At 35.8% G+C, this 13,494-nt stretch overlaps 1 protein-coding gene across 3 annotated transcripts in view; it reads right to left on the bottom strand.

Annotated features, from left to right (window-relative positions):
* The window catches only part of LOC150107973 (katanin-interacting protein-like), a 726,539-nt gene that overhangs the window by 287,144 nt on the left and 425,901 nt on the right, over positions 1-13,494 (bottom strand). The window lies entirely within an intron of this gene.

Below are 13,494 nucleotides of genomic sequence, written 5' to 3'. Positions count from 1 at the left end.
TCTGGAAATCCAGATCCACAGACCAAACACAAAACTTTTATCAAGCCACTTCATGCCTCCAAAATAAGCAGGGTGGTAGTCTTACCAACCAGACTGGCTAGATTATATTATTTAAATACAAAAATAAAATAAAAATAAAATGAGAAATATTATTAATAAGAATAAAATGCTGAAGTTGGTTCAGAATCAAGCTAGATTACTGGAAGGGGACTTCCACACTGTCTGCATTCAATGCAGAGACCTGGTATAGGCTTCTGACTCAATGTTTAATCCTCACATTCTCATGATAAATCCATTATTAGGTTTCTATATGGATATTAATGAATGAGAATAAGCTGGCAATTTCGGATAGTTGATGAAATATTGGCTTAAACCACAGATAATTATGAATGTATAACACAATCAAATATTATGCTTATTGAGGATATCATCATCCAGATTAGAAAAGGCTAAACTTCTTTTCATTAGGGTCTCAGAAAAGAATAGTAAAAAAGTCACTACTGAAAAATACAATTTCAGTGGAATTGAAGTTACAAACATGTAGCTGCCTTTGTAGGGGGTTTCTTTCCTATAGGCTTCTTATGATAATTCTCAAGTGATGTTTTTGTTGACAGGGATGTCTAGGAATGGTAATTTTCCCTTCTTTTCTACTTCTAATGTGAATTTTAATTTTGGAAAATTTTATTTTTCAAAAATTTATTCAAATTCAGAAAATATACAAAATTTTTCAGGTCTTTCTGAGTGCATTTCCAGACGATAAAAATGTCATTCACATATCTCCACCATATATGTGGTTACTGAGCTATAGCTGATTCTTCAACTTTTTTCAAGTATTAGTTGGCAACAGAAGTGACCACATTGCAAGACCATATATTTGGTAATAAAATTTTCCTTTACAAGTGAAGAATGAAAATGTCAGGCAACACTGGAAGAAATGTGTGACATCCAGAGGAAATAAGTTTTCAAGTATATATATATATATATATATATATATATATATATATATATATATATATTTGATTTTTATAACAAAACTAACATTATAAAGTAAATAATGAAACTAGATCTAAATGGGCTAATATATCTGATGAGGAAATTTAAGAAAAAAGCTACTAAATTTCTGTCATCTCATAAAGAAGTGTTACGTCTTCGGGTCCTCTTTTCTTATGTTATTTCTTTTACCTTCTATCTTATTGTTCCTTAAATTCTATGCTTTATTTATCTCTCATACGTATCAGAGATTTCGTTGCCGACAAATTTAATTTTAGAACAACTGCGCCAGCCGGCAACTAATTTCTGATATTCAAATAGTTAACATTGATTAACATAGGGATCACGTGATGTGCAGTCGTGGTTCCTTCCTCTCTTTCTTACATGAATTGTTTCCCCTCCCTTACTCACACAGGTCTGAAAGTTTTTATAAGTGGTAACTCAGTCTCAGAGGAACAGAACTCAAGAACTTTGATATAAAAGAATACATTTATTAAACCACTAGTATGGATACATTTTTGTATAATCATTCAAGATACACTTTAAGTAAAAATATCAATGCTAAGTTACCTTCTTTGAACTAAATTGAGAATCGGAACACCCCCCCCCCCCCTCTTTAGATAAAGATATCCAAAATTTCAATCCTTATGCTTAAGCAATTCAATGAAATATCTCTGTCTTATGATTAAGCTCAGACTCGACTTATCCGTACAGGGTTACTTAATGCTCATTTTCTAGGCACAATTAGATGTAAACTTTATACATAGCATATCAAACTCTTTCTAACTTATATTCTAACATGGAAAACAAATTTCAATTCTGCAAAGTCTCTATGCCCCACATTTTAAGTGAAGATCAGGCTAATATCTAACACTAAAGCAAATAGCTTCTTCCTGACAAACAGTCCAAAAGTTAGGTTCCCCTCCTCGGCACAAGCTTGGAATGGCGCTGGCTTACTTGACACAGACAATAAGCCCAAACAGTCATTAAGGCACTATGGGTAAGATAATGCATGGAGCTCCTCAAAGCCTTGGCTCCTTTTCTTTAATTTTGGTTTACAATTCTAGAATATATATGAAAGGGTTGTACATTACCATCTTGTCCTTTTTTATGGGGTTTCCTTGACTTCCCCCCACGCTTTCACTTCCGATATGGCAGGACCTCCGTATTCCCTAGCCACGTGTTTCTATGGCCTCTGCAACTTATGCTTTCTTCGAAGGTTGCCCTATACTGGCTTTACATTGGCGTGGTTCACCAATGGCTCCTTACTAAAATTCTGACTTCATTCCTTAGGTAGCTTTATTCGACTCGGTTACAACAGCAACCGGGAGATTGTTGCTGAGCACCGGCGACGAGCTTCCTCAGCTATCTAGGCTTGGACGGGAACACAGGAACAGAAAACAAGAGAGCGTTTGAGTCTCGCGCCGCACCTTATATCATCCTTGTGAGCACCCTCTCTCATTGACTACATCATATACTTTGCCACGGTCAATTGGTCACCTTAACTCTGAACTGTTTTAACATGGTTCTAAAACATAAATCTCTTAAGCACATTTAAAAACAACAATTTTGGTCCTGAAACGCAGTTTTCCTTTGCTTATTTTACAAGACAATATTAGTTCTAAACACAGATTTCCTTAGCTTATTTAATGTCAATAATCTCAGTCGAGTTGATATACCTTTGAGTGAATATATATATATAGTACTCCCTTAGCCCTGTTCTTGGAAGTATAAGCATATCCTTATCCTTAGGTTTTCATTGTCTCTGTGTTGGGTCGGAAACAAATTGGCTTACGGATAGTGAGTCAGCCCTTTTTCCGACACAACAGAAGCATTATCCACAAGATTACTTAGTGCTTCAGATTTATTAAACAGTTGCACATGAAAAAATAATTTCACAGCTTTAGGTAAAGAAGCTTTGAGAAGTTTATGTAACAATGATGAAATGATTATACTAAAGGCAGAAAAAGGAAATTCAACAGTCATTTTGTAATTCTTATAGATAAACTTATATGTTGGTTACACATGACTTTAAATTTTTCAGGAAATTACAACATATACTAAAATATTATTATTATCCAGACCTCCATGGAGTCAAAAGACTCATCATGGGAGGTTGTTTTTAGGAAACACAAAGTTTATCATACCACTCCTTGAACTCATTGACCGCTCTTGCTTTAACCACTCTCTCAGGCAATGCATTCCATGGTGCAACCACCCTTCACACAAAGAAACCACTCCTCACCCTCTTGCTCACAGCTTCCTTTTGTAACTTCCACGGATGGCCCCTTGTCATTGCTCCTTCCTGCCGTTCCACCAAGCGAAAGAACTCCCCAACGTCTACTCTGTAACTGCCTCTTAACAGTTTAAAAGTCTCGATCATATCACCTCTCCTTCTATCCACCAAATTCTGCAGTCCACATTCCCTCAGTCGATCCTCGTAACTGACATTGTGCGGTATTGAAACCATCTTTGTTATCTGCCTCTGTACCCTTTCCACAGTTATTTATCCCCTTCAAATCCCGGGGACCAAATCTGAGAACAATAGTCTAAGTGTGGGCTGATCAGAGTCTTTTACAATGGAATGATAACACTTTTATCTCTGCAGGTCAGCATCCTTCTCAGTATTGCAGCAATCCTCTGGGTCACCACCTTTGCAATATGCTCCCTGAATTTCAGTTTTCTATCAATCATCACCCCCAGATCTCGTCTCCCCAGTATAGCTCCTCCAATTAAGTATGCATCCTCCCATCGATGGATCCCAAACTTCAAGACTTTACATTTTGCTGCATTAATTCGACAACCCCATAAAATATTAATTAAAAAACTTTAATCAATACCTTCCTATATTTCCCCAATGCATATTGCCATCTTCTGGGAACATAAAACTATAATATGTGCATGCAGGCACTAACATCGAGCAAATGAGGCTGAAGAAGGCAACTGGTGCGGGTCATAGAATCCTACAGTTAGGACTAACGACGAGCAAATGAGGCTGAAGAAAGCAACTGGCGTTGGTCCTACAGCTTGGACCAAAGTCAGTTGCCTTCTTCAGCCTCATTTGCTCATTGTTAGTGCCTGATTGCATATATCATACTTTTATGTTCCCAGAAGATGGCAATGTAACATTGCTGAAATATAGGAAGATATTGATTAAAGTTTTTTAATTAATATTTTAGCATATGTAGTCATTTCCTGAAAAATTTAAAGTCATCAGTCATTTTAAATAGTGAAGACTATGACATCAAGATCACCTTCATGTTATCACACTCTTCCAATCTTCAGAAATGGACCATGATGACACTTACAAAACTAATGATCTAATCTCTAGTACTTTTGAATTTACAGAAGACCTTAAAAAACAATTGAAATCCAGACAGCCAATCACTCCAAGATTACATGGTGTGCCTAATGTTCGTAAGGGAGACATATCCATGTCTAATAGTTGATGGCAGAAACTCTTTGTCATATCTTCTCTCAAAAAATTCAAATCTCAAGCTTCATATTGGACATATAGACTCCTACATAAAAAAACTCACGAAATTTGATAAACTTAGATAAACATAAAAAACTTATTGTTTAATATTGACCATATACAAATATTTTAACATTCTTTGCCTACCAGTTTTGCTAGCAAACTGTCTAGCTTTTTCAAGGCGTTGACGGAAAAGAATAAAAAATACTAGTAAATGCAAATTGAAAGGAACATTAAAAATGTTGTAAACACTCTAGTAGCTAAGGTTGCACATTCGCATGACAGAGACTAAGTGGACTTATTGTTCTTAATCATTATCATGCATGCGTGTTTGTTGTAAACACATAATGTGATTACTAGCTAGCTGTAGTTCAGATGGATTTAGAGGATGAGGTTTTTCCATGAACTGTTAAGAATAGTAAAAAACTTAGATAATAAACTTTAATAAAACTTTTTTATTGAAGTTTTTCATGGAAAAACTTCATCCTCTCTCTAAATCCATCTGAACTACAGCTAGCTAGTAATCACATTACGTGTTTACAACAAACACGCATGTGTGATAATGATTAAGAACAATAAGTCCACTCAGTCTCTGTCACGTGAATTCAAGGATCCTTCACAACAACTGGAAGTCATTAATTAACAAGTGTAACATTAAAGATCTTGCCTATGCCAGCAATCATATACAGAGTTAACACAATAGAGATTACATGTAATATATCTAATGATACTCATGATTAAACTATCATTCCAGTCTTTTAAACTTATAGATAATTGCTGTTGGAAAATATTTTTTTTGACAGTTTTTATTTATGTTAAGCAACCTCCAAATGACTGTTAGCCACAGAGACAGCAAAAAGTGTAGAGGAAATACATCTAGTATAAATAAAAAACGTATATCAGTTAAAACCTGGCATTTATCATTTAAAAATATCTACTCACAGTGAATAGCATAAATAAAAAAACAACAGCAAAAAAGCTGGTATGATTTGGTACAAACTGAATAAATTTATTTGGAATAAGAGAGAGAAATTAGCCAAAGTAGTAAACACTAGCAATATACAAGTGCCTTGCATTCAAACTAATTTTAACTTATCAATTTAAGAATTAGGTGAGAAATAAAACACTTTATCAAGTTGGGGAGCCAAATGAATGAATTTACATTTAATAAAGGAGAAATTCAAAACACCACATCAGTAGTAGTATACAGCACTCCTCTGTATACTACTACATCAGTAGTAGTATACAGGGAAGTGCTCAAACCACTCTGTGGATCAAAGAGTTGAGCAGATATGTGTGTAAAAGCATGTCTCAACAATGCTCAATTAGAAGATATGGAAAATTCACAATCCTAATCTCCAGGCTTACACATACACGACTCAAAGTATTCGTATCTATCATGATCAAATTTATTATCTCTTCTTCCCTTATAAATAGGATAATTCAGATAAAATATCTTGACATCAACATATATCATAATCCAGTTCTACTTAAATTCCACTACATGGAAAGTAGAGATCAGTTCTGGAACATGGAGACTTCCATCAGAATTTCCATTGATCTTTTCAACCAAATTCCAGATCTCTGTTCAACTGGAATAACATTACCTGGAACTGGGATATGTGGTTGAAATTCAAACAAGCAGTAAAACAGAATATGATGGAATGGGGAAAGGAATAGGCTTTCTTCAAAAGAAAAAAGTTGAAAGACCTGTATAAAGAGAGAAGCATGTTTATAACAAACCAACACAATGGTATAGAATGCAGCAATATCATTAGAAATATTAACATAGAGATAGCAATGGAAAGGCAGAAACAAGTAGAAGAAAGAATTTTTAAAATAAGGATACAGCAGCATTTAGCAGATAGCCCTTCAGCTGCATTCTTCAATAGCCGGTTCACTCAATTCCACAAAGAAAGTGACTATTACTCAATTCTGTGTTGATGGTGAAGACATTGCCACCACTCAAGATATTCTTGACTCCTTTCAAAAACAATAAAAATCTGTTTGAAGAAGATAGTACTATCAGAAATTATAACTTTTGAACAATAATGGATTTCCTGTATCCAAGATGGACTTGACAAACCCATTATAGCATCTGAAGTTATTATTCAGGCCTCCATGGAGTCAAAAGACTCAACGTGGGAGGTCCCTCCTAGGAAACACAAAGTCTGCCACTCTATCAGGCAATGCATTCTATGGTTCAGCCACCCTCCATACAGAGAAACCACTCCTCACCCTCTTGCTCACAGCTTCCTTTTGTAACTTCCTGGGATGGCCCTTTGTCATCACTCCTTCCCGCTGTTCCACCAAGCAAAAGAACTCCCTGGTGTAAACCCTTTAACCACCTTTCAACAGTTTAAAAGTCTCAATCATATCACCTCTCCTTCTTCTATCTACCAAAGTTGGCAGTCCACATTCCCTCAGCTGATCCTCGTAACTGACATTGTACAGTCCTGAAACCATCTTTGTTATCTGCCTCTATACATTTTCCAAAGTTAATTTATTCCCTTCGAATCCTGGGGACCAAATCTGAGAACAATAGTTTAAGTGTGGTCTGATCAGGATCTTATACAACGGAATGATAACCCTTTTATTTCTGTAGGTCAGTGTCCTTCTCGTTATTGCAGCAATCCTCTGTGTTACCTTCACCACCTTTGTAATATGTCCACTGAATTTCAAGTTTCTATCAATCATCAACCGCAGATCTCGTCTCCCCTACTTCCTCTAGTACAGCTTCTCCAATAGAGTATAAAGTGTACCATCGATGTGTCCCAAACTTCAAGACCTTACATTTTGCTGCATTAAACCAAAAACCCCATTCATTTGCCCATCTGTCTAGTTTATTCAAATCCTCTTGCAGAGCTACCACATTTGCTGATGTGAAGCTGGGAAACATTATTAGTAATCTTTCCTAGCTTTATATCATCTGTAAATAACTGAATATTCTCCTGCAATCCACTGACAATGCATTTGATATAAAGGTTAAACAATATAGGTTCCAGTACTGAGCCCTGTGGGACCCCATTTGTAACCTCCTACCTCCTTGAGACTGCCACACCATACAAAACTCTCTGATACCTATTGGACAGCCAATCCTGAATCCAGTTGGCCAAGCTGACATCCAAACCCATTTGATGCAACTTAAATATCAGCTTATGTGGCACCCTGTCAAATGCCTTCGCTAAATTTAAGAAAATGGCAGTATATGCCTTTCCCTCATCAACTGCTCTTGTAACTTTATTATAAAAGGCTAGCATATTACTAAAACAAGAGCACCCCTTCACAAATCCATGTTGACTCTCACAGATAACATTACCCTCATCTGCCCAATGCTGCATATGGTCCCTCACTAATTTCTTCAGATCTTAACAACTACTAATGACACACAAACTCGCCTATAATTAGACACGTCCAGTCTGCTACCACCCTTATGCAATGCCACTATCATACCTTCCTTCCATTCCCTGTGGACCTTTCCTGTAGCCAGACTCATTGAAAATCCAGGACAAAGGAACTGTCAGTTCTTTAGCATATTCTCTCAAAACTCGTGGTGAAATACCATCCAGTCCCAGAGCTTTATTCACATCCAGAGTACTCAGTATTTGGAACAAACTCTCCTCTTGCACCTCTAAACTTCAAACCTGCCCTATCCCTCTAGTATTAAAATTTACTCCTCCAGGATACAATACTCCAATAAAGTGTTCTCGTAGATAGGCTTATACGTTGGTTATACATTTCTAAATAACTTAGGGAATTAAAACAACGTAGATCCGAATATAAATTAAATAATACTTTAATAGATATTTCCGATATTTCGGCAATGTCTCATTGCCATTTTCTAAAGGAACTTAACAAAAGGCAGGAGCACAAACAAGCTCTGCCCTAAGAAACTCTCCAAACCTCAACAAATTTGGTTGTATGCGACTGCCCCAAATTTGCGAGGCATACATCAGCAGACCTTCAGCCCAAAGGCCAAGAATGCCTACTTAGCCCGCCAGAGGGCACCATCAGGACTTCTAGGAGAAAGATAGCTTCATATCTTCATTTCCAGTTACTATATTGTTAGAGCTTGTTTGTGCTCCTGCCTTTTGTTAAGTTCCTTTAGAAAATGGCAATGAGACATTGCCGAAATATCAGAAATATCTATTAAAGTATTATTTAATTTATATTCGGATCTACGTTGTTTTAATTCCCTAAGTTATTTAGAAACCAATAAAGTGTTCATTGAACAATTCCACTATGTCCTCTGCATCAGTCACTCTATTCCCATTTTTATCCCATAATGTCATTTCTCCACAATCATTTTATCTCCTACTGGCCACATAGCTAAAAAATATCCTAGGATTTTCTTTGGATCTTAGGGCCAATATCCTCTCATATTCCAGTTTCGCCTTCCTTTCCATACTAGTCACTCACCTGTCTCCTTATATCTCTTCCATAGCCACTTTTTCACATGCAGTTCCTGTTTTATATTGCCTGTCATCCACTTTACACCAAATTGTGCCCTCTTCTTCACTTGTGGAATATAGTTTACTATTGCTGCAAACAAATATTCCTTCACAATTTCCCAAGCACTAAGGATATCCCAGCCTTCCAATTCCTCCCTCCATGAAACTTCCCCAAGTTGATGTCTAAGACTGTTATAATCACCTGCCTAATAATTTCACATACGTTCCCCATCTCTTTGATACTCCTGCATGTCTATTCATCTTCCAAGTCAAAACCACATGGTCACTCTCTCCTACTGGTGGGAGAGATGTCATCTGTTATTATCAACTCTTCTGATGCTATGACTAAATCCAAAACTCTTGAACCACTTGTTCTCTCTATTACATGTTGCCTAAGACATTTGTCCCTCAAGAATTCTAGAAAGTCCATTCCCTTATTGCTACATGCATCTTCCTCTCCAAAATTTATACTGCTGTAGTTAAAATCTCCCATAACAATCATTCTTCTAGCACTTGCCAAGCTCAACTGTCTAAACTTTTCCTGGTCTCCACCCTTTGTGCTCCTAGGTTTGTAGCAACACCCTACTAAATATCCTGTCTTGCCCACCTCTACCTCACACCATCATCATACGTATCAAGGATTTAGGCCTAGTATGGCCTGTTCCGGCCTTAGAAGTCATCGTTGAATTGTTTAAGAGGACGTCCTGGTTTTCTTTTTCCTAATGGCTTGTACTTTAAGGCTTGTTTCGGTAATCTTTCTGTTTTCATTCTTTGAACATGTTCCATCCATTTATGTTTATATTTTTTAATTTTTTCCATTACTGGTTCTTGGTTTAATTCTTTCATAATATCTTCGTTTCTTTTGTGATCAAATAGGGTATACTTTGCAGTTTTTTCTCATAAACTTCATTTCTGCTGTTGTTAATCTTTGTTTGTCTTTTTGTTTTATTGTCCAGATTTCGCTTCCATACATTAAGACCGGTAGGGCTAATGTATTGTATACTTTTAGCCTGGTTTGTTTTTGAACTAGGTTTGGTTTAAATATAGAGTTAATTACTCCTGTTATTTTTAAATATTTACTTTTATTTAATTTTATTTAATTATTTAATACCTCACACCATATGCTTTCAAAATCATTAATGTCACTGCTTCCAAAGCTCCCACTCTTAGAGGACATGAATCATCACTTATCATAAACAGTACTCCACCATCACGCTTTCCCTTCCTATCCTGCCAAAAAATGCTGTACCCTGCTACTACTATTCCTGTTATTATATCCTTTAAGGTGAACCACGTCTCAGTGATCCCAATAATCTTTGGCCAGGCTGATGCTATCAGCGCTATCACATATGCATATCTCACTTTTCCACGCTAGGGGGGTCCTCCTATTTTGTCTAATGTTGGGTTTTCAATACAATTCCAGTCTCCAGCTGCTATGATGTAGTGGGCACCGTATAAACATGGCTGTAATTCCTGGGTGTATTTTCGTCTAACTGTTTCAATGGATGGAGCATAAACATTTATAAACTTTATTACACATCCACAGTATTTTCAGTCTATTGTCAAGATTCTCCTTTCTGCATTCCTTTGGATATTACAGAATAACCGATGGAGGAGAAACAAGAATAAAAATTCCCATTTGATTCCAGTTAAATATTAAAAAGCTCAAATAAGAAAGAAGTGGATATCTATCTTTTAAAGTTTTTATATCTTCTTACCTACAGAAGTATGTTCCTTGGAGAAACAAAAACCTGATATTATGGAATAGCATAAGTTTCCATACAGCTTCTTGTTTAACTGGCCTGTGGTATCCTCATATATACCCTCCTGAGGCAATGCAGAAAGGAGATATTAGTGAAGTATCACTGATAAATCTTTAATTTTAGATTTTGGATGAACCTGATAAGGTCTTCAAATCTGCAAAGGAGGTATTGTATAGCCTGCTTCTTGTAAATGGTTTTCCAGTTTTTTCCAGTTGCATTCCATTATTTCAATTTCATGCCTATCGTTTCTAATTTGGAACTAGTTATTTTCATGTAAATGATAATCGTACTGAGAAAACTTTACATCAGTAAACTTTATTATTTTTTTAATTATATCTCTTGCTTTCCCTTTTATCAGCTAAATGAGATGGTTGCTCATAGTCCATAAACTTTTCTGGGTCTGAGTCTTCGTTTGATGATTCAAAACCTTCTGCATTTTATATTATTTTTTTTTTCTTCTATTAGATTTAGTTCCTTTTTTTTAACATGTCTTTTAGGTTTTTTTTGTTTATCCTCAACTTTTTTTTATTAATTCATCTTTTCTTTTTGATGATCTTGTTTACATATTAAGTTCTTTCAGATGTCTTACTTGCTTTTCTGTTTCTTCTCTGGTTTTTCCTTGTATAAGTTTCATTTGTTTGCATTTTATCTTATATCTGTTCAGTTGCTATACTAGGTTCATTATTGGCAATTTCAACTAATGTCATTCCATTGATATTTGACTGGAAAAGTGGATCATGCAATTCCGGAATTTTGGGGATAATTCTTGGCTGTTTTAGTCATGTACGTTTTGAGATATTACCAAGTATAGTTTGTTTGAAAGTGCCATCTTTACTAGACTGAACTGGAAGAACATCCAGTGATTCTTCTTTATACCTCTTCGATTTCTTCATTTAGTATGTCTTTTGTGTCAGAAGTTTCTTCTGGGTTGAAGGCATCTTGCTCTATGTTTTCTTCAGCTGCAAATGTTTCTTTAAAATGATTAGTCCATATTTCTTTTATTGTTTCGTAGCTACTTGTTGTGGTTCCATCTTTTTGCAATATTGAAACTGGGTTGGGTGAATATGTGTTATCTCTAACTATTTCATAAATGGTCTTGGAGTTATGCTTTTGTATGCTTCTTCACATATTCCTGCTTTTTCTTCTAAATATGTGATTTTTGATAATCTGTATATTTTGTCTATTTCCTTATTTTCAAATTTTTGTATAATATTCTATTTTCTTCATTATCTTCTTTTGAGAGGTTAGTTTTGGATATTCTTTTTTTCTCCCATAAGTCATAATATAAGGTGTAAGCCAATCTTTATTTACTCTTGTCTGGTAGCCCAAGTGTTTTGTTGCTGTTTCTTTAATAATTTCTTTACCTTTTTTCCAAGACTCCGAGACTATCTAAAGCAAGATTATTTAATTTTTCTTTTAATGTTCTCTGATAGTTAGATCTTGTCAAGCTATCACTGAGTTTTGAGATGTCTATCTTCTTTTGTTTTTGGTGGTTTAGTCTCTTTCTTTTGAAACTGATTTTTAGTTTTGCTGATAGTAGTTCATGGTCTGAATCCATGTCAATCTTTTTTAATGTTTTAACATTTTGGAATTATTAACGATTATATAGTCTATACAGTTTTTGATTTCATTGTTTGGTGATGTCCAGGTGTATTTGTGTTTGGCCTGTGGTAAAATAAGGCATTTGTGAGTAACAGTTGATTTATTTTGCAAAAATTAATCAGGTCCTCTCTTCTCTCATTCATCTTTCCATGACCAAATTTTCCCATTAGTTCTGCTTTATCTTCAGAGTACTGACTGATCTTTGCATTAAAATCTCCCATAATAATCAGGATATCTCTTGTACTTGTTCGCCTGATTTCTACTTGCAGTTGTTCAAGAAATTGGCTATATTCCTTCTCTACATGTGATTGGTCTGGGGCATAAACTTCTATTATTTTTATACATATTCCTTTTTCTTTTGCTTTGAATCTTACTGAGATGATTCTAGAGGAAATTGGCCTTACATCGATGACCATTGAGTTTAGGAGCCATTTTTAATGAATAAAATGTGCTTCCTGAGTAAAATATATGCTTGCATATTTTATGTCGATTTTTCCCTCGTCTGTCCAGTGGGTCTCTGCAACTCCTACTATTTCCCATTTAAACAGTTCAAGTTCTCTCTCTATCAGTTTTAATTTGCCAGGTACAACATTCTGATGTTGATGGGTGAAATATTATATATGCAGTTTGTGTTCCACATTGCCATCTTCTTGCCTACTCTATGTGGGCTTGAGTTAGGCATGTCGGCTCTCCCGTACGTGGTAGCATTATTTCTGATTCTATTTGCTGGCCGATTCATCTTTAAAGATTTTAGGCAATTAATGCAGCCGGCTTGCCATTCCTCTGCTGCATACCTGTTGGTCTGCAGGAAGTATTTCATTTCCCTCCTATCACCCATTTCTGGGAGGCATTCCCTGATCCGCCACCTGGGGACGTGCTTTCTAGGGGTTACAGGTGTCCCCCAAAACATTTAGCTAATATAAAATGGTGGCTGTGGTACAGACAAAAGTAATCCCATGATGCAGATATTAATGGTATTACCAGCAATCTTAATATTTACTTAAGGGCGAAACCACCACTAGCACCAATAAAATAAAATTAAAATATCAAAGTGAAAATCAAAGAAAAGAAAACCAAAGTACTCATCTTGCCAAAATACGAGGTGTCATTAGTGTGAGCCAGACCCAGAAGAGATACCAACATTAAAGTAATGCAGAAGTCATATACAGTTGACCCTTGAACAACGCGGGATTAGGGGCACCAATCTCCTGCA

Source organism: Typopeltis vanoorti, chromosome 3, assembly GCF_054136105.1.
Source record: "Typopeltis vanoorti isolate ZY-2024b chromosome 3, IOZ_Tvanoo_1.0, whole genome shotgun sequence".
NCBI lineage: Eukaryota > Metazoa > Arthropoda > Arachnida > Uropygi > Thelyphonidae > Typopeltis > Typopeltis vanoorti.
The sequence above is the reverse complement of the archived record's forward strand: the minus strand, read 5'-3'. Positions and strand labels throughout refer to the sequence as shown.